Source organism: Chlorocebus sabaeus, chromosome 15 (assembly GCF_047675955.1).
Source record: "Chlorocebus sabaeus isolate Y175 chromosome 15, mChlSab1.0.hap1, whole genome shotgun sequence".
Classification (NCBI taxonomy): domain Eukaryota; kingdom Metazoa; phylum Chordata; class Mammalia; order Primates; family Cercopithecidae; genus Chlorocebus; species Chlorocebus sabaeus.
In genome coordinates, this window is record NC_132918.1 from 2,607,616 (window position 1) to 2,627,130 (window position 19,515).

At 41.6% G+C, this 19,515-nt stretch overlaps 1 protein-coding gene and 1 long non-coding RNA gene across 3 annotated transcripts in view; one reads left to right on the top strand and one right to left on the bottom strand.

Annotated features, from left to right (window-relative positions):
• Positions 1–19,515, top strand: part of TRANK1 (tetratricopeptide repeat and ankyrin repeat containing 1) — a 117,657-nt gene that overhangs the window by 16,587 nt on the left and 81,555 nt on the right. The window lies entirely within an intron of this gene.
• Positions 3,686–6,605, bottom strand: LOC140713525 (uncharacterized). Its single transcript, XR_012095640.1, has 3 exons — positions 5,473–6,605; positions 5,244–5,391; positions 3,686–4,969 (listed from the first exon to the last, which is right to left on the bottom strand). It is a non-coding gene; the product is annotated as an uncharacterized lncRNA (long non-coding RNA).

Genomic DNA, 19,515 nt, shown 5'->3' on the forward strand with positions numbered 1-19,515 from the left:
ATGTTTTATAAATATGTATTTTAAAATGTTAGAGAAGATTCCCTCATCTACTGTTTTATTTATTTGTTCTGTTTTATTTCATTTACTATTATCCTTTAAGCCTCACCTGGAAGAAGATTCCCTCTTGATACTTCTCTTTTTATTAAAAAATCTTTGCAATTCTGGCTTATGTATTCTTTTAGATAATCTTGACAACTGCTTCATTAATTTCTTTAAATGTTTTATTTTTTATAAATTGAAATTTTGCTGAAAATATACATTAATTCATTAACGCGGGAGGACTTGACATTTTATAATAGTGAATTTGCCCAAACCAGAAACATGTTAATATTTTAAAAATATTTTTTTAAAGTAAAGTTTTGTTTTTTCTCCATGTAAGTCTTGAAAATTTAAGGATATTAGTTCATATTTTGTAAGGAGCTTTTAAAAAATGCTCCTATGAGAATTATATGCATACTTTTTTTAATTAACATTTTTCTTATTACCTTGGTTTTTCTTTGAAAATCTGCGTCTATTTCCTCAGGTCACACAGATACAAGTTATTTTAGTCTTGCATTAATTTAAGCCTGTAAACATCAAATCATAAAGCAGTATTAGTGTAATTAAACTTCCCAGGAGTCCTGCTTCTGCTTTTCTCCCATAGTGAAATGTTCCATGTGTAATGAAAAATTTAATGAAAAACATCTTTTGAAGTCCTGGTTGGTGAAGGGACAAGAGTGAGTCACTGTGTGGTGAGTGAAGTCCTAATACGAATATCAAGGGAAACAGGACTTTAAAGTTGGCCATATTGAAAATTCTCAACAGCTAGTCAAATAGGGATCAAATCTGTAAAAAAAAAAAAAAAAAAAAAAGACTTTTTCCCCCATCCCCTTCTCAAACAAAAAAACCAAGTTGCTTCATGAAATCTTGTCAGAAATTTTTCTTCATTCTTGCTTTGCAAGGTCAATGGCAGTTTTATTGGGCATATCTTGGTTTTGCAGGCCTTTGCTCTAGTTTTCAAAGGAACCAGTAGATAGAAACTTAAAATTATGTATTTATGGGGGAGCTGTGGGGCAAGAAACTAGTTTCCAGTTGTAATACTGTGGGCACTAATCAAGGAATGCTTGGAGAGATATGGGCTGGGTTTGCTCACTACAACCTGTGACCCCACATTCTATATCAAAATGCGGCACAGAAGTAATTCCACGAGAATTTAGTTCCTGACTGCAGATATTCATCTTTATGACTTAGATATGTGCAGGCTAGAAAGATAGCATGATTCTCAGAGGTGGGAATAGGATGGAGCACGGACATACCCAACCCCTGGGCACTCCAAAATTTGGGGAAACAGTCCTCATACTTTCATACACAAGAATTGAAGGCTAAATTTCCACTGAGTAGAAAAATAAGATGTTTTTCTTATTTTAAAATATTTAAAATATTTAAAATAAGATGTTGCACCTGGCTTACTATTCTATCTGGAACTGCACTCTCCAAAACTTTCTGCGGTGATTGACATATTCTAGATCTGCACTGTCAAATATTGTTGGGGGTGAGCGACGACTGGGCTGGTGGTGTGCGGAGAAAATAATTTGTGGAGACAGTTGTAGGTGAAGAAGGGCAGATTTATTAGAGAAAGTAGGTAGGTATGCCGCAAGAGGGAAACGGTCAGAATCAGCAGAAGAGGAGCTGACTACCAGGAAACAAAGTCTTGCTGGGGATTTTATAGGATGGTTCTTAGGCTACAGGATGCTATGTGCAGTGCCAATAAAACACCAAGGTTGCAGTGAGCTAAGGTGCAGGTGTCTGGTGATAGTTGGGCGAAGGAAGATTGTAAGTTATTTGCGCAGGAGGGCTATGTGTCCTGGACCATGAAGAAAGGCAGACTTATAGCTTATCTGATGTCTGTTTTTGCTTTCCCTTGGTCCCGCCAGCCTGACTTCTTTTCTGTAATTAGGACTCCACATTCCTCCCCTGACAGGGCAGCGATGGCAAATCTTTGGCATGTGAGTGAAGGTCTCACCTTCACCTTCTTGTTAACCAGGGACGTAGAGTTGGCTTGACCTAGGATTGTTAGTCGGTCAGGAGGTTACATGGGCCTCAATCCCTGGGTTGGGAGATAAATTAGGCAGAGTCACTGTGAGACCATAGGGAAACAGCATTTGCAGCCTAAAATTTTGTTCTGCTGGCTCCAAAGGGGATTCATTAGTTCTTTTACTGGCTAATGCCCTTGCTGCAGTAACATTTTGGTTTGAAGTTGTTGTATTCTAGAAGACACAAAACAAGGTATTTCATGAACAATACAAGGTGCAAATAAACTAGTATAAGCATTATTATAGGCAGGAGAAGTGGGGCCTGGCCTGACAGATAAGGTTTTTAAATATTCATGGGATAAGGGAAAATTGAGGAACAGATATAGACATATTAGTGAGGTTAAGAAGTTGCCCAGTTTCGACCCTTGTTCCTCTATATTCCGTCCCATTTGCTGAACTATTAGGCATAAAGCAGTCACTCTAAATTTTGCTGGCATTAACTTTGTTGTTTCCCAACCAGAGAGAAAACCCGCAGAGGTACACAGTGAACTCGTTAGAGTTGTTGTTTGGCTACCATTCCTGTTGTGTTTGATTATAGTTAATGATATAACTATAATGGGCTTGTGTTAAAGCCCCTAGGAAAGGGCCAGACCCCTTGAAGTTTCTGATGCAGAGGCGAGCCTTACAGGCCATTTTTGGTGCCTTCCCTATTTGGTTTGTCACGGTGGATGATTGCCATGAGGGATTGATTGGCCTAGGTCCCTCTCCTAGACCTGTGTTTTTGGTGTGCATATAAACGGTATAGTCTAATCCACAGTATTGGGCTTAACAATTTCTTCTGTATATCATGGGACTGCTAAGAGTGTAATGTCATCCTCAATTACTGGTTTGTGAGGGCACATCCAGCAGTTAGTGCTGTGTGTTATGTTAGTAACCTGTGATGTTATACTGAGTGGAGTGGATGCCTGGGTACAGCCATTGAGACAGTAGTTAGCCATGATAGACGAATAAAACAGAGCCATATTTAGGGAAAATGACAATATATAGGAAACTCAAGAAGACAGGAAAGAAGAAGGGCTGTAAAGAGTGTAAGAAAAACAGTTAAACACCAAATACCTCAGCACATTGTTGTGGTGTGGGGGTATACGTCATTACTGGGACAAATATAAAGAAATTTTGCGTGGGCAGTAATCTTGGAAGTTTCCTTGCAAATAGCAATTGTATACCACCTCCCTTATAAAAGCATCAATATTAAGAGGGTGAAGCTGCTTAAGAGAGGTCGTTGGAGAATTACTGAGAGCCTGCAGTAGAACTGAATAAAAAGAGTTAGCTTTAAGAATAAGATTCAACAGCCAGGCACAGTGACTCATGCCTGTAATCCCAACACTTTGGGAGGCCAACGTGGGTGGATCATGAGGTCAGAAGATCAAGACCATCCTGGCCAACTTGGTGAAACCGTGTCTCTACTCAAAATACAAAAATTAGCTGGGTGTGGCGGTGCGTGCCTGTAGTCCCAGCTACTCGGGAGGCTGAGGCAGGAGAATTGTTTGAACCCAGGAGGCGGAGGCTGCAGTGAGCAGAGATTGTACCACTGCACTCCAGCCTGGGTGAAAGAGTGAGACTCCATTAAAAAAAAAAAAAAAATTCAAAAGAGGTGTTGGACTTATTTTTATTAACTTTTAAGGAAGGTTAAAAAAATTCTAGGTTGTTTGTTTAACAAAACTTCTTTTGCCTTTTTTTCTTTAACTTTAAATGAATTTCCAATGTTTACATTCTAGTTAGACCATAAATAACGAGTCTTATCTCAGCACCAGCAACTCGGTAACAGTAGATTTAAAGCAGAAAGAAAAAAAAAGAGAGGAAGATAGAGAACTTTAGATGATTCTACTTAACCCTATGGTGCAGGTTAACCATTTCAGCTCTGACTTTTTCTCATTGTAATTTGCCCACTAGTTTAAAATGTGCACAAAACAGGCCATAATATGTAACCAGCTGGAGTTTTAAAAAGAACAATAAAATCAGGGATTAAGATGTTGGAAACTGTCTTTTCAATCTGCACCCCTAGATTGAATAGAAAAAGAAATAAAAGGAACAGAGAGGAAAAGGTTAAACTTTACAGGCGTTTGTGTGCCTCCTGCAAAGTTTGTGTGACAGTGCCTGGGTTACCCCCTTTCAGCCACTGAATGGTATGAGGCCAACACCCCTAACACCCTTGCTTATCTCCCATCAGGGAGAGCCTTAGCACCCCAGACTTTATGGTGTGAGATGCTTCCTCACCTCTCCAAGTTACCAGTTAAGGTGAGCTGTTTTTAGCAGGAGCAGAGAGTCTCTTTAGCTTATGGCCATCGGGGTTTGGGATTCTGTCCTTGGGGTCCTTTGGCTCTCAGGGCAGTCCTGTTTCCAGTGGCCAAGCTTGTGGCAGAGGGGGCAAGCATGTGGGACTTTTTTTTCATTTATTCAATTGAGGTGCTTTGCCTTTTAGTGGCCTGGCCTTTTGCACAGATGGCAGTTATCTGGAGGAGTGTCCTTAGGTCAACGAGGAGGGGGCTGGGGTCTTGTGAAGCAGCCAACAGTTGAGCCTGTTTTTTGTCTCTGCGTCTTTCTTTTTGGCCCTGTTCTCCTTATTCTGCTCTCGGTTATAAAAGACTGAGGAGGCTAATTTGATGATTTTTTTTGCATAAGGTTTATGCTGTGTTACACAAGAAAATTACACATTTCTCTTTTTTGAGAGTCTGAGAGTTAAATTTGTTTTAATGCTTTAGAATGCAGCCTAGAGGTGAGTTTGAAGGATAGATGGGGTTGGTCCCATGGTGGGACTGGAAAACATGCTGCTTGGGGGCGGTGCCACTTGAGGGCACTAACTGCACTTTCTCTTGGGACTTCCTGCTGAGATGAAAAGAGGGTTCCACTTGTGTCTGCTGAGGGACTTGGGTGCACTTTCCAAAGGGGCGTTCCACCTATTAGAAAAGAGCACTTGCCTGCTTACGGGTCTTAACTTGGCTGCTTAGGACGGCCAGTCCAGGTACTCACTCTGGGTGATCAGCCCAGGTACGAGGAAAAAAGGGTAAAGGAAGATCTCACTTGGTGCCCACCTGGGAGAGGGGGTGGGTAAGGGAGCCCTCACCATTTTGAGGCTGTCCGAGGTCACCTGATTTAGCAACGTCCAAGACAGGATGGCTGGCTGACCCCACAGGAGAATGTAGAGTGAGAAAGAAAGGCCCCCTGAGTTACCCCAAACGTGTGAATTCACTTTGAATGAGCTTCTGCTGCCAGAGAGGAGAGAGCGTCTTCCTTTCAGGCAAGGCAGCCAGCCCTGTTCACCCTTCGGCCTTCAGGCAGCACTGGAGAGCGCCAGGATGGTTACCATAGAAGCCAGCTGCTGAAAGACAGAAAAGAGTAAGTGAGCCCTGGTCGTTCACCCTAACTGGGCAGTGGCAGTCAGATGCTTCCACACAGTCACCTTTCAGTCCCACCGGAGTGTAGCTCCTGCCGGAGACCTGCAGTTGCCTCCATGCTTAGAGCTGTTTCGGAGGGTGCTGACTTGAGAAAGGGAAAGAGGGGGGGAGAGAGTTTGCCGTGAGGACAGAGAGTTCCTGTCCAGAGAGAGTTCCCCCTACAGGCCACCAAAATGTTGTGGGTGAGCAGTGACTATCAAAGCTGGTGGCATGGGGGTAAAATAATTTACCAAGGCCAGGTGCGGTGGCTCACGCCTGTAATCCTAGCCTGTAATCCTAGCACTTTGGGAGGCTGAGGTGGGTGGATCACCTGAGGTCAGGAGATCGAGACCAGCCTGGCCAACATGGCGAAACCCCATCTATACTAAAAATACAACAATTAGCCGGGCGTGGTGGCACACGCCTGTAATCCCAGCTACTGGAGGCTGAGAAAGGAGAATTGCATGAACCCAGGAAGTGGAGGTGGCAGTGAGCCGAGAATGCGCCACTGCAATCCAGCCTGCGCAACTAGAGTGAGACTCCATCTCAGAAAAAAAAAAAATTACCAGACAGTTGTAAGTGAAGAAGGGTGGATTTATTAGAGAAAATAGGAAAATATGTTACAAGAGGGTAATGGTCAGAATCAGCAGAAGAGGAACTGACTGCCAGGAAACAAAGTCTTGCTGGGGATTTTACAGGATGGTTCTTAGGCTGCAGAATGCTACGTGCAGTGCTGATAAAACACCAAGGTTGCAGTGAGCTATAGTGCAGGTGTCTGGTGATAGTTGGGCAAAGAAGATTGTAAGTTATTTGTGCAGAAGGGCTGTGTCTCCTGGACCATGAAGAAAAACTGACTTGTAGTTTATCTGATGTCTGTTTTTGCTTTCCCTCAGCCCTGCCAGCCTGACTTCGGTTCCTAATTAGGACTTCACAGATATGATAGCTACTAGCCACGGGTGACTATGGAGTACTTGAAATGTGGCTAGAGTGACTGAGGAATTGAACCTTTATTTTTTATTTTTATTTTTACTTTTTATCGACAGAGTCTCACTCTGTCGCCCAGGCTGGAGTGCAGTGGTGTGATCTTGGCTCACTGCAACCTCCGCCTCCCAGGTTCAAGCGATTCTCCTGCCTCAGCCTCCTGAGTAGCTGGGACTACAGGTCACCACACCCAGCTATTTTTTTTTTTTTTTTGAGATGGAGTTTTGCTTTTTCACCTAGGCTACAGTGCAGTTGCAGAATCTCGGCTCACTGCAACCTCTGTCTTCTGGTTTCAAGTGATTCTCCTGCCTTAGCCTCCTGAGTAGCTGGGATTACAGGTGCCTACCACCACACCCAGCTAATTTTTGTATTTTTTTAGTAGAGACAGGGTTTCACCACATTGGCCAGGCTATTTTTGAACTCCCGACTTCGTGATCCGCCCACACTGGCCTCCCAAAGTGCCAGGATTACAAGTGTGAGCCACTGCGCCTGGCCTTGAACCTTTAATTGTATTTAAATTAAAATGTAAATAGCTATGTGTGGTTACCACATTGGACAGAATATTCCAGATAGAATAGTAATAGTAGCCAGATAGAATAGTAACTGTCACAGAGCTAATTGCTGTGCTTTCATTTATTATTATTATTATTATTATTATTATTATTATTATTTTTATTGAGATGGGGCTTTACTCTGTCACCCAGGCTGGAGCACAGTGGCTTAGTCATGGTTCACCACAGCCTTGACCTCCAGGGCTCAAGTGATCTTCAGCCTCAGTCTCCTAAATAGCTAGAACTACAGGTGCATGCCACCATGTTTGGCTACTTTTTAAATTTTCATTTTATAGAGATGGGGTCTCACTGTGTTGCCTAGGTTGGTATGGAACTCCTAAGCTCAAGCAATCCTCCCAGCCTGGCCGTCTAAAGTTTTGGGATTACAGGTGTGAGCCACTGTACCTGGCCTGGTGTGCTTTTAGTTGTAAGTAACAGAAAGCCTAACTTAAACAATAAGGATATGTACTGGCTCACCCTGTTGTTTGGCAAACCCAGCAGCTGCTACCTGCATCCTCTTCCCCGGCCACCCACCATTATGGAGCCACATACTTATTTTTCTAGATTCCTATTTCTGACTAGTGAAATGCAGAGAAGTCTACTTGGGACTTTGGGAAAGTTTTCCTGTTTTACAAAAGAGATATGTGGTTCCAGGTAGCCAGTGGTTGCAGGGACCCCTTCCTTCTTCCTGTCTTTAATGTGATGCCTGGAGTTAAAGCAGCCTTTGACCTTGAGGGGACAAGCATGAGGGCATAAAGCCAGTGTGCTTAGGATGGTGTTACAGAGAGATAAATAGCTGTACTCTTACTCCCTTCTGATTCTATGAGAATGTTATAAATAAATTTTTAGTGCTGCAAGGAAATAGCACGGGAACATAAATTTAATTTTCTCAGCAAGGCAATTTTTACTTCTATAGAAGGATGGGACTCATGAATGGAGTAATGATGAGAGCACACCTGGACAGGGGAGGGGAAGGGGTTCTTATTCCTGTCTCAGGTAGCCCCTACTGTTGTGTCATTCCCGTGTTGGCTAGGGTTGGACGGTACAGTCTAAGTTAATTCCAGTTGGCTATTTTAAAGAGAGCAGGAGTATGAACCAGAGTAGTGGGGCGAGCAGTTTGGCAGGAAAGACAGTTATGGAACAGGTAACTAAAGGTGACTTAGGTCAGAGCAGGTGACCGGGGTGACTCAGGTCAAAGCAGGTAACCAGGATGAGTCAGGATGGAGCAGGTGACCAGGGGAACAGATGTGAACTACTGATTAAAACTATGAGGAAGTTAAACTTTAAAATGGAGGACAAAGAACTGAACATACTGACACACTGATTCTTTGAAGAGAAATTTAGAACTCATTATAGCTAATAAGAAAATTACACACACCCCAACTCCTCATTTGCAGCCAAGGCATCCTAACTGATGCACTCATATAAGTAGAAGTCCAGAGATAGAGATAGGGCAGGCCTCAGGGTTCTCCCCAAATTGATGACTCCCCACTATTTTCGTTTATTTCCCTGGGCCCTGTCCTCTCATCCTGTGAGTGTTGGTTTCATCCTTATGCCAGAATCAAAATGCAGCTGAAATGTAGGGCCAAACATTTACACATCTCAGTGTCAGGATTCACAACTTCCCTATGTAATAGAGAGAATCTGTTCTAGAAGCTTATCCAGAATAATGATAAAACACTTTCTCAGAATCCTCCAATAAACATCTTTTTAAGTTTCAGGGGCCAGAATTGTGCCCTACACTCAATACTGAACCAGTTTCTCTCAGGGCGATAAACTTGCTCAACAACCCCTTAGGAAATAAGGGCAGAGTCAGCTTCCCTTAAGTCTAAGGAGCTTGGGGAAGAGAGGCAGATAACAGAAACAAAACTGGGACTCAGTGAGGAAGGAGAGACCACTTCAAAGGTCCCAAGAATGGTTCATTGTAGACAAATGGGTAGAGTGTCAGAGCTTCCTAAATTACAAATATCATTAATTATTACTAAGGGCCAACTTTCAAGTATCTGCCATAAAAGTTTAACCTGTTTTTAGTTTTTTACAAGAATATTTCCTGGCACCATGTTGTCATTATAATCTAATGAAATCTCCTTAGCCATTTATTGGTAAAGCATTTTAAGAGAATTTATTTCCTGAGCTTATTATAGTTTGTGTACCATATAGTTGAATGATGGCTGTCCAGTGTCCAGGTCAGAGTCCATTCTTTCCCCTGCTATTAGCAATATTGCAAGAACGTGAGCTAAAATGGGCCTGGCATATTGTCATCTAGTGGTTAATTATTAAAAACAAAACAAACAACTCTTCTAGGATTGGGTGTATTTGGAGCTTCACAAAAGAGGACACTCATATGGCCAATAAAAGGCACACAACATTATTAGTCATCAGGAAAATGCTAATTAAAACCACAATAAGATACCACAGTGGCTAAAATTAAAAAGACTGATAGTACCCAGAATTGACAAATGTTGGCAGTTTATATACACAAAACACTGCTTTTGTGAGTATAAATTGGTTTAACCACTTGGAAAACTGGCAGTCTCTACTAAAAGTAAATAACATATCTTCCCTGTGACCCAGCAGGTTCACTCCTGGGAAGAAAGGCAGACAAATAACTCACTGAAAGACATACATAGGATCATTTATAACAGGATTATTCACAGTTATCTCAAACCAGAAACAATTCAAGTGCCCATCAACAGAATAGGTAAGTAAATTGTGGTATAGTCATAAAATCAAACACTACACAGCAATAAGAGAAAGGAGTTACTGATGTATACAACAATATAGTTGAGTCTCACATAGATAATCTTTAAGGAAAGAGGGATCCCACTGTGTTATTATGGGGTTCAAGAACAGGTGAAACTCATTTATAGTTTACAGATCAGAATAGTGGTGAAGAAGGTGGGTTTAGACTAGGAATGGACAAGAGGGAACCTTCTGGAGACCTGGGAATGTTCTATATATTCACCCAGGTGGGAGTTATATGGGTATAAAAATCAGAACTGAACACCGAAGAGTAGTGCATGTTACACACATTATACTATGTTTTGCCTCAATAAAAATGTTAAAACCAATTGGGCCCATCAAGATAATGGGATATGACAGACCTGTACTGTATGTCTTTGTTAATATTGCACGGTAATTGTTGCTGTATGTTTTTGACCATTTGACTGTAACCCCAAATATGCTTATTGCATAATATAGTTTTTTTATGGTCATATAAATTATACTTTGAATACTGCAAACCTACCTGCCTGTGATGGCTGCTGGGGGATATTTTAACTGTCATCTTGTCAGTGGGCCCAGGGTCTTAGGATGGCTCTGTAAGTAATTAGTTTCTTGGCTGCTCCTGAATGTGCATGTAAATCAGTACTACTACAAAACCAGGGAAACTTTGATATCCTGCCATCTTTTGGGTATCATGTTGTAACATAGTGTGCATAAGGAAAATCAGTAATGTTTCTTTTTTTTTGAGACGGAATCTCGCTCTGTCGCCCAGGCTGGAGTGCAGTGGCCGGATCTCAGCTCACTGCAAGCTCCGCCTCCCGGGTTCACGCCATTCTCCTGCCTCAGCCTCCCGAGTAGCTGGGACTACAGGCACCCGCCACCTCGCCCGGCTAATTTTTTGTATTTTTTAGTAGAGACGGGTTTCACCGGGTTAGCCAGGATGGTCTGGATCTCCTGACCTCGTGATCCGCCTGTCTTGCCCTCCCAAAGTGCTGGGATTAGAGGCTTGAGCCACCGCGCCCGGCCAAAAATCAGTAATGTTTCTGTCAAACTTGGAGTACAAATACAAGTCCAGAACATATTCGTTTACATTGGTGTTTATTATTATTTTTTTTCTTTTTGGGTTTTTATTTTCTTTTTACTTAAAACAAATTTTAACTGTGATAAAAAAAACACAAAACATAATTTGCCATCTTAATGCTTTTTAAGTGTACAGTTCAGTAGTGTTAAGTACATTCATATTGTGCAAACGATTTCTGGAACTTTTTCATTTGGAAAACTGAAACTCCATATTCATTAGACAACAACTTCCCATTTCTCCTTCCTTGCAGTCCCTGGTAACCACAGTTCTACTTTCTGTTTCTATGAAATTGACTACTTTAAGTAGCTCTTGTAAGTAGAATCATAAAATACTTGTTTTTTGGTCACTGGCTTATTTCACTTAGCATAATGCCCAGAAGGTTCATCCATGTCGTATCTTGTGTCAGGATTTCCTTCCTTTCTAAGGTTAAATTATATTCCATTGCATGTATATACCACATTTTGTTTATACATTCATCAGTAGATATTTTGTTTACTTTTAACACCCTTTCCTCCGTCCCTCAATTTCCTCTAGGGTAGTGTTACTCAAGTATTTTTTCATTATAGCTCCTTCCAACCTTTTGAGACTTTTAACTAATCTAGCTTCCCACACCCCATGAAATTTAAATACCAGGGATAATCTGTATATCCTTTTTTTGGTATTGTATGTATATCTGTACTTTGTACATGAAAATAATAAACATTTTTACTCCCCGGTAACCCATTTTCTTTCCTTTGGGGGCAATATTGCCCCATTGAGAATGCATGCTATAGGGAAAACCAATTCCAGATTAATACATATAGAGGTAGCACCAAGTTTACTAAATACTTGGTAATGAAAGAAATGGTACTTGGAGAAAATCTTAAACTCTCCCTTCTCTGCTCCCACCAAACTTCCAACATCTCCTGCCCTTCCTTAAACAAACACATAAATACACAAGAAGAAAGAAAGAAGTTCACCTCTTGATCTTTCCTGGTCCTCATATGGGGATGACCTCTCTTTTAGAGGGGAGACTGGTTCTCTGTGTCTCCTGCCTCCTCCCTCCCCTGCTGCTGTTGCTGAAACACTTTAATGGGTTGATGATGCCATATTTAGCTCATAACGTATATTGTCCTATATAATATATTTCTTTTTTTCCCATTTCGAGGAAAAAATATAGAATATATTTCTATTTGGTTCATCTTTGACAGTTTTAAGGTATCTATTCGAGGCTTTTGTGTATTTCCCAAATTTGTGTACTTTATAGAGCGTATACTTTGCCCCATTAGATGCAGTGGTATCGCAATAGTTATCCTCAGGGAGCTAGGCTGTGTGTATGTGTGCGCGTGTGTGTATGTATTTGTATAAAAGAAAATCCAATATTACACGCATTTGGCTGGGCACAGTGGCTCACACTTGTGATCCCAGCGCTTTGGGAGGCCAAGGTGGACAGGTCATTTGAGGTCAGGAGTTCAAGACAAGCCTGGCCAACGTGGTGAAACTCCAGCTCTACAAAAAATAAAAAAATTAGCCAGGCGTGGTGGCGTCCATCTGTAATCCCAGCTACTTGGGAGGCTGAGGCAGGAGAATCTTTTGAACCTGGAAGGTGGAAGCTGCAGTGAGCCAAGTTTGCACTGTTGTACTCTAGCCTGGGTAACAGAGCAAGACTCTGTCTCTTAAAAAACAAAAAACAAAAAACAAAAACAAAAAAACATACATTTGTATTGGAAACCAAAGCCCCTGTTTCTATAATGCAAAGTAAAGTTTGACTAAAAGCCTTGGAGTTGATTTCTTCTGCCCCACTCTCACGCACACGAAATTCATCAGGAACTCTTATTGGCTGCTCATTCTGCATTCATTTTACATTGGCCCATTTCTCTCCATCTTGCCTGCAGCTAGGATGATCCGGAAGTATCAATTGGATCTTGTTTTTTAAATTTTATTTTACTTTTTGAGACAGAGTCTTGCTCTGTCACCCAGGCTGGAATGTAGTGGCACGATCTTGGCTCACTGCAACCTCTGCCTCCTGGGTTCAAGCAATTCTCCTGCCTCAGTCTCCAGAGCTGGGATTACGGGCACGTGCCACCACGCCTGGCTAATATGTATTTTTAAAGTAGAGACGGAATTTCACCATGTTGGCCAGGCTGGTCTTGAACTCCTGACTTCGTGATCTGTCCGCCTTGGCCTCCCAAAGTGCTGGGATTACAGATGTGAGCCACTGTGCCAGGCCCAATTGGATCTTGTTAATCCCCAACCTAAAACCCTCTAGTGCTTTACTGTTCAATACGGTAGCCACTAGCCATATGTGACTATGTCTAGCAAAGTTAATTAAAATTAGGTTAGATTTGAAATTGAGTTCTTCATTTGTACTAGCCATATTTCAAATGTACAGTAGCCATGTGTGGCTAGTGGCTTCTGTATTGTATAGTGTAAAATTGAACATTTGCATTATCACAGAAAGTTGTCATAGACAGTGCTGCTTTCCCAGTTGCATTTAGATGAATTCCAAGAACTTCTGATGGCCTTCAAGATCCATCATGTACTTACCGCAGCAATCACCTACTCTTTCAGCTTCACTTTTGCATCCTACTCACCTGGCAGTTCTTGAACTGTGAAGCTCAGAGCTTTTGCATGTGCTGTTTCCATGGCCTGGACACCTACTCTCCTCTTCACTGGGCTAAGTGCTCACTATTTAGATCTTGTCTTAAATGTCAATTCCAACAGACTTGCCTTGATCCCTGCGATCTAAGCTGTGATCTCCTGTTACAGGCTTTCTTATACCCTATACTTTTTCTTCATAAGAAGAAAAATATTTTAACTGTCATATTTGTGTGATTATTGATTTACTTAATGTTCATCTCCCTAACAGACAGTAAACTTCTGGAAGGTGGGGATAGTGGCCATCCTTTCACCGTCAGACTCCTGATCCCCAGCACAGTGCCCAGCACAGGGTAGATGCTATATGAACAATAGGACTGCGGTGTGCTGAAAGTTCAGATTCAGTGGGAAGGCACATATGTGTCGGGTGTATGAAAATTAAAAACAGTTCTTTATCACTGTAGGATGACTGTAGTTACCAATAACATATAGTTCAAATAGCTAGAAGGAGGATATTGAACATTCCAAACACAAAGAAATATTAAATGAGATGATGGATATGCTACATACCCTGATCTGATCACTATACATTATATGTATCGAAACATCACTATGAATATGTACATTATTAATATGTCAATTTAAGAAATAAAATAGGTAAGCCAGGCGCGGTGGCTCATGCCTGTAATCTGAGGACTTTGGGAGGCCAAGGGGGGCAGATCACGAGGTCAGGAGATTTAGACCATCCTGGCTAACACAGTGAAACCCTGTCTCTACTAAAAATACAAAAAATTAGCCGGGCGTGGCGGCAGGTGCCTGTACTCCCAGCTACTTGGGAGGCTGAGGCAGGAGAATGGCGTGAACCCGGGAGGCGGAGCTTGCAGTCAGCGGAGATTGGGCCACTGCACTCCAGCCTGGGCGACAGAGACAGACTCCTTCTCAAAAAAACAAAAACAAACAAACAAAAAATAAAATAAAATAGGCCCGGCGTGGTGGCTCACACCTGTAATCCCAGCACTTTGGGAGGCTAAGGCGGGTGGATCACCTGAAGTCAGGAGTTTGAGACCAGCCTGGCCAACATGGTGAAACCCTGTCTCTACTAAAAATACAAAAATTAGCTGGGTGTGGTGGCAGGCACCTGTAATACCAGCTACTAGGGAGACTGAGGGAAGAGAATGGCTTGAACCCGCGAGGCAGAGGTTGCAGTGAGCCGAGATCGTGCCATTGCACTCCAGCCTGGGTGGCAAGAGTGAAAACTCCGTCTCAAAACAAACAAATAAATAAATAAATAAACAATCTAGAAAAATATTGCCAGGAGCTGGCGGTGGGGGATTAGGGGTGTTCTATATCATGACTGTGGTTGTGGTTACATGACTGTAAATTTGTTAAATGAATTAACACTTAAAACGGGTGAATTTTATCATATGTAAATTGTACCTCAATAAAATTTATTAAAAAGAAGAAGAAGAAACCAGCTGGGTGCAGTGGCTCATGTCTGTAATCCCAGCACTTTGGAAGACTGAGGGATCAACTGAGCGATCATCTGAGCTCAGGAGTTCACGTCCAGTGTGGCCAACATGGTGAAAACCCTTTACTAAAAATATAAAAATTAGCTTGGCATGGTGGCGTGCGCTTGTAATCCGAGCTACTCAGGAGGCTGAGGCAGGAGACTTTCTTGAACGTGGGAGACGGAGTTTCCTGTGAGCCAAAATTGCACCATTGCACTGCAACCTGGGAGACAGAGTGAGACTCCGTCTCAATAAAAAGGACCCAAAAGAGACCCCACATATTGGGGAGGGAGATAATTCCTTATGGAGTTTACTTTTTGGTGTCATAATGACTTTTAGGCTACAAATTTTACAAAAACAGTTCGGAGCTGGGCTAGTCAACTGGTTTTAGAAATACCATCTTTGGTGTGCATGTAGTTGGGTGTAATTGAGGCTGTAAATAAAGGAGGAATAACTTAAAGTTGACGGGCAAAGGGGATAAGTTGTACTGATAATGCCCTAGGTTTAGTGTAGGCCACTTGTCTGGGCTTTGGTCCGTGGGGGCAGGATGGTGAGACAGCTGAGGGGGGTTGTGGCAAGGTGTTCTGGTCTTGTCCTATTTAAATGCCCTGGGTAGCGAAGACTTGGGCGCAGCACCTCATACTTTTCCAGGGGCTTTATGAAAGATTTTGGGTGAGTTTCTTAAAAAAGTTCCTGTTCTTCTCTTCCCACATTTGTACCCCTTTCCCCAAGAAGAAGAAGAAAAAAAAAAAAAAAAAAAAAAGCAAACACACACATTGAAGTCCCCAGGATGTATTCTGACTTTGGATTTTTATCCTTTACTGTCTGTGGCACCCTTCCTGTGGGGAAGAGGAAAGAGTCACTTTTAAGAGAGAAAGAGAAGAGAGGAGAGAAAGAAAGAGAAAGAGAGAAAGAAAGCAAGTAAGAAAGCAAGCAAGCGAGCAAGCAGTCAAGAAAGGAAGATAAAAAGATAGAAGGAAAAGGACAGCCACGGTAGCTCAAGCCTGTAATCCTAATACTTTGGGATACCGAGGTGGGCGGATCACTTGAGGTCAGGAGTTTGAGACCAGCCTGGCCAACATGGGGAAAGCCCATTTCTACTAAAAATGCAAAATTAGCCGGGCGTAGTGGCGCACGCCTGTAATCCCAGCTACTCAAGAAGCTGAGGCAGGAGAATGGCTTGAACCTGAGGGGTGGAGTTTGCAGTGAACCGAGATCACACCACTGCACTCCAGCCTGGGCGACAGAGTGAGACTCCATCTCACACAAAAAAAGAGATACTCTTTCTAGCTTCATCTTGGATCTATTGCTACTGCCAGCATTCCAGAGTTAATCTTGGATCACTGACTGCTTTTGGGCTCTTTTGGCAACCCTAAACAAAAAAAGCAAGCAAGCAAACAAAAAACCCCAAAAAATAAAATTAAAAAAGTAAACACATTTGTTTTCAAGAATTCAAGTAGTACCCAGATAATGTATGAAGGGAAAGCCATCCTCTCTGCCCATTTCAGTAATAACTCCCCCATATGCCATCCGTGTTGCCAGTCTGCTCTTTGCTCTAATCCTGTACGTCACTTACAGAACTTCATGTGTATATGTATACACAATGAGTCATAAAAACCACAACCACTTGGATCTGCTCTGTTTCAGACTTCCTTGTTTCAAAATCTACTCAGTGCATTTGCATTTTTCTTGCATCTTCTTCCTCATGTGTAGCCTGTGACAGCTTCCAACAACTAGAGTTTGAATTCTCATAGAGACATAGTGAAAACTTCTGAAAGCCAGCCAGGCAGCTGTGTAACTGTCCTTAAGTATTTTGTAGCTTTTACACCATTGATGAAACTGAAAGTGCAGGGTGGAGTGCTCAGTGCCAAGCCAAAATATCCCATACCCTAGTGATTTTACTGGGTGCTGATCTTTTAACCTCTGTCTTGGCCCTTCAGAGTGTAGTTTAGCTCTTAAAGTGAGGCCACCTAGGTTGGAATTCTCACATTACCAATTTCAGTGTGACTGTGGCAAGTGGGAAGTGACTTAACCTGTCTTTGCTTCACTTCCCCTATGTGCAAAATAGAGACACGGTCACGCTGACCTTATAGCACCTTTTTTTTTTTTTTTTTTTTTTTGACAGTCTCACTCTGTTGTCCAGGCTGGAGTGCAGTGGCTTGATCTCAGCTCACTACAATCTGCATCTCCTGGGCTTAAGCAATTCTCGTGCCTCATCTTCCTGAGTAGCTGGGGCTATAGGCATGTGCCACCATGCCTGGCTAATTTTTGTATTTTTAGTAGAGACAAGGGTTTTACCATGTTGGCCAGGCTGGTCTCGAACTCCTGACCTCAGGTAATCTGCCTGCCTTGGCCTCCCAAAGTGTTGGGATTACAGGTGTGAGCCACTGTGCCTGGCCGAGGCTTCTTATAAGAATGAAAAGATATAGTGATGTAAAGCACATGGTAGGTACTTAGGAGATATTAGCTATGAAGAGTATTGTCATTGTGGTAAATTATTACCACTTTTATTTAATAATTTCATCTTATAAATAAATCGTCAGTTGGTGGTTTTTTTTTTTTTTTTTTAAAAAGACCCAACAACTGAGCCATCTATATTCTGTTATAGAGATGTAAAGCGTTCTTACATGTAATGAGAATGTAACTCTCAATGAATCTTATTAGGAAGATAAAAGCCTTCCGTATGGTTGGCATTCCTCCTTTCACCTTTGATGTGATTGTATCAAGAAGAAGCAGAAACATAGGTGGGTAAATACATTTGTTGTTTGCCCATATAACATTAAGAGCTGACTGTTGGTTTCTAGAGGAGTATGAAAAATAATCTTGAAATGAAGAGTTTTTTTTGTATTTGTAAATACAGTGGAAACATCTTGTGTTTGAATTCTTCAGTTAAACACTTAAAGTCTGTTTGATAACATTTATGGTCTGATTAATAAGGGGGTACATTGTAGAGTGATTGGAAATTCAGAAAAACAAGGAGGAAAATGAAAATTCTGCCAAATCCCAATGGTTTGGCTTTTAACATTGTGGCATAGTTTCAATACATTTTATGTATTTAAAACAATTTGGGATTATATGACTTTTCCACCCTATAGGCCTATGTTTTTCATTTACTAACTTGCTCTGTCATTAAATGTTCTTTTACAATATGCCTTTTCAGCCCTATAGACCTGTATTTTTCATTTACTAACTTACTCTGTCATTAAATGTTCTTTTACAACACAACTTTTTTTTTTTTTTTTTTTTTTTTTTCAGATGGAGTTTGCTCTTGTCACCCAGGCTGGAGGACAGTGACATGACCTTGGCTCACTGAAACCTCTGCCTCCTGGGTTCAAGCAATTCTCCTGTCTCAGTCTCCCGAGAAGCTGAGATTACAGGTGCTCACCACTATGCCTGGCTAATTTCTGCAGTTTTAGTAAAGATGGGGTTTCGCCATGTTGGCCATGCTGGTCTCGAACTCCTGACCTCAGGTGATCCGTCCGCTTCAGGTGATCGAACCCCCAAAGTGCTGGGATTACAGGCATGAGCCACCGCACTGGGCCTTTTACAAAATGATTTTATTTTATTTTATTTTTTGGAGATGGAGTCTCACTGTCACCCAGACTGGAATGTAGTGGTGTGGTCTTGGCTCACTGCAACCTTTCCCTCCTGGGTTCAAGCGATTCTCCTGCCTTAGCCTCCCGAGTAACTGGCATTACAGGTGTGCGCCTCCATACCTGTCTGATTTTTGTATTTTTAGAAGACATGGGGTTTCACCATGTTGGCCAGGCTGGACTCGAACTCCTGACCTCAGGTGGTCTGCTCGCCTCAGCCTCCCAAAGTGCTGGGATTATAGGTGTGAGCCACCGTGCCCAGCCACAACATGATTTTAAAAATAACTGTGTGGTGTTCTAACATATGGATCTTCTATAACTGATTTAAACCCATCATATATTATGGAACATTTAGAGTTATTTCCGCGTTTTCGAGGTGGTGAACGTCCATGAGGCTAAACCCATTTATGATGTATTCTATTTCCCCTGTAAGTACTGTCCCCAACATTTTGTGTCATTTTAAAAATTATTTTCCAATGATATTTTGTTGTTCAATTTTTGATTTACTTATGTACTAGTGAGGGTTATCCTATTTACCCACTTTTCATATATTTAGTATCAATTACTTGGTGTTTCTTTGTGAATTGTTTTTTAGCACTCTTATACATTTTGGTGAGAATGTTGGTCTTGCAGTGGAAAACTATTTATAAAGGAGGGATATGAACTGTTTGTCAGTTATTACAATAATTTTCTTGTTTCAGTTGTTTGACCATGACCAGCTTAAAGAATATTTATTGGACAAATGGTCGACAATATTTGAAATAAATCTTTATTCCCTAGTACATCCGTTCTTTATGTTGTTTTTCATGTTCTTCTTAGTCATTTCTGTGTAAATAGTAGCCATACAATTTAGAGATTACTAAATGAAAAGGATAGGTAGAATTTTGTGTTCTGACTTAAGAGTCATGTGTCTCCTTCTGTTAAAGCTCTGCCTAAGAAATGGAGTACAGTTCAAAAACCCCATTCCCAAGAAGTCAAAGTTTAAAATAAATCACCACTTATGTGTGCTTGGGTCTGTTTCCCCCTCTGACCCCTTACTAGGATTTGAAATGAT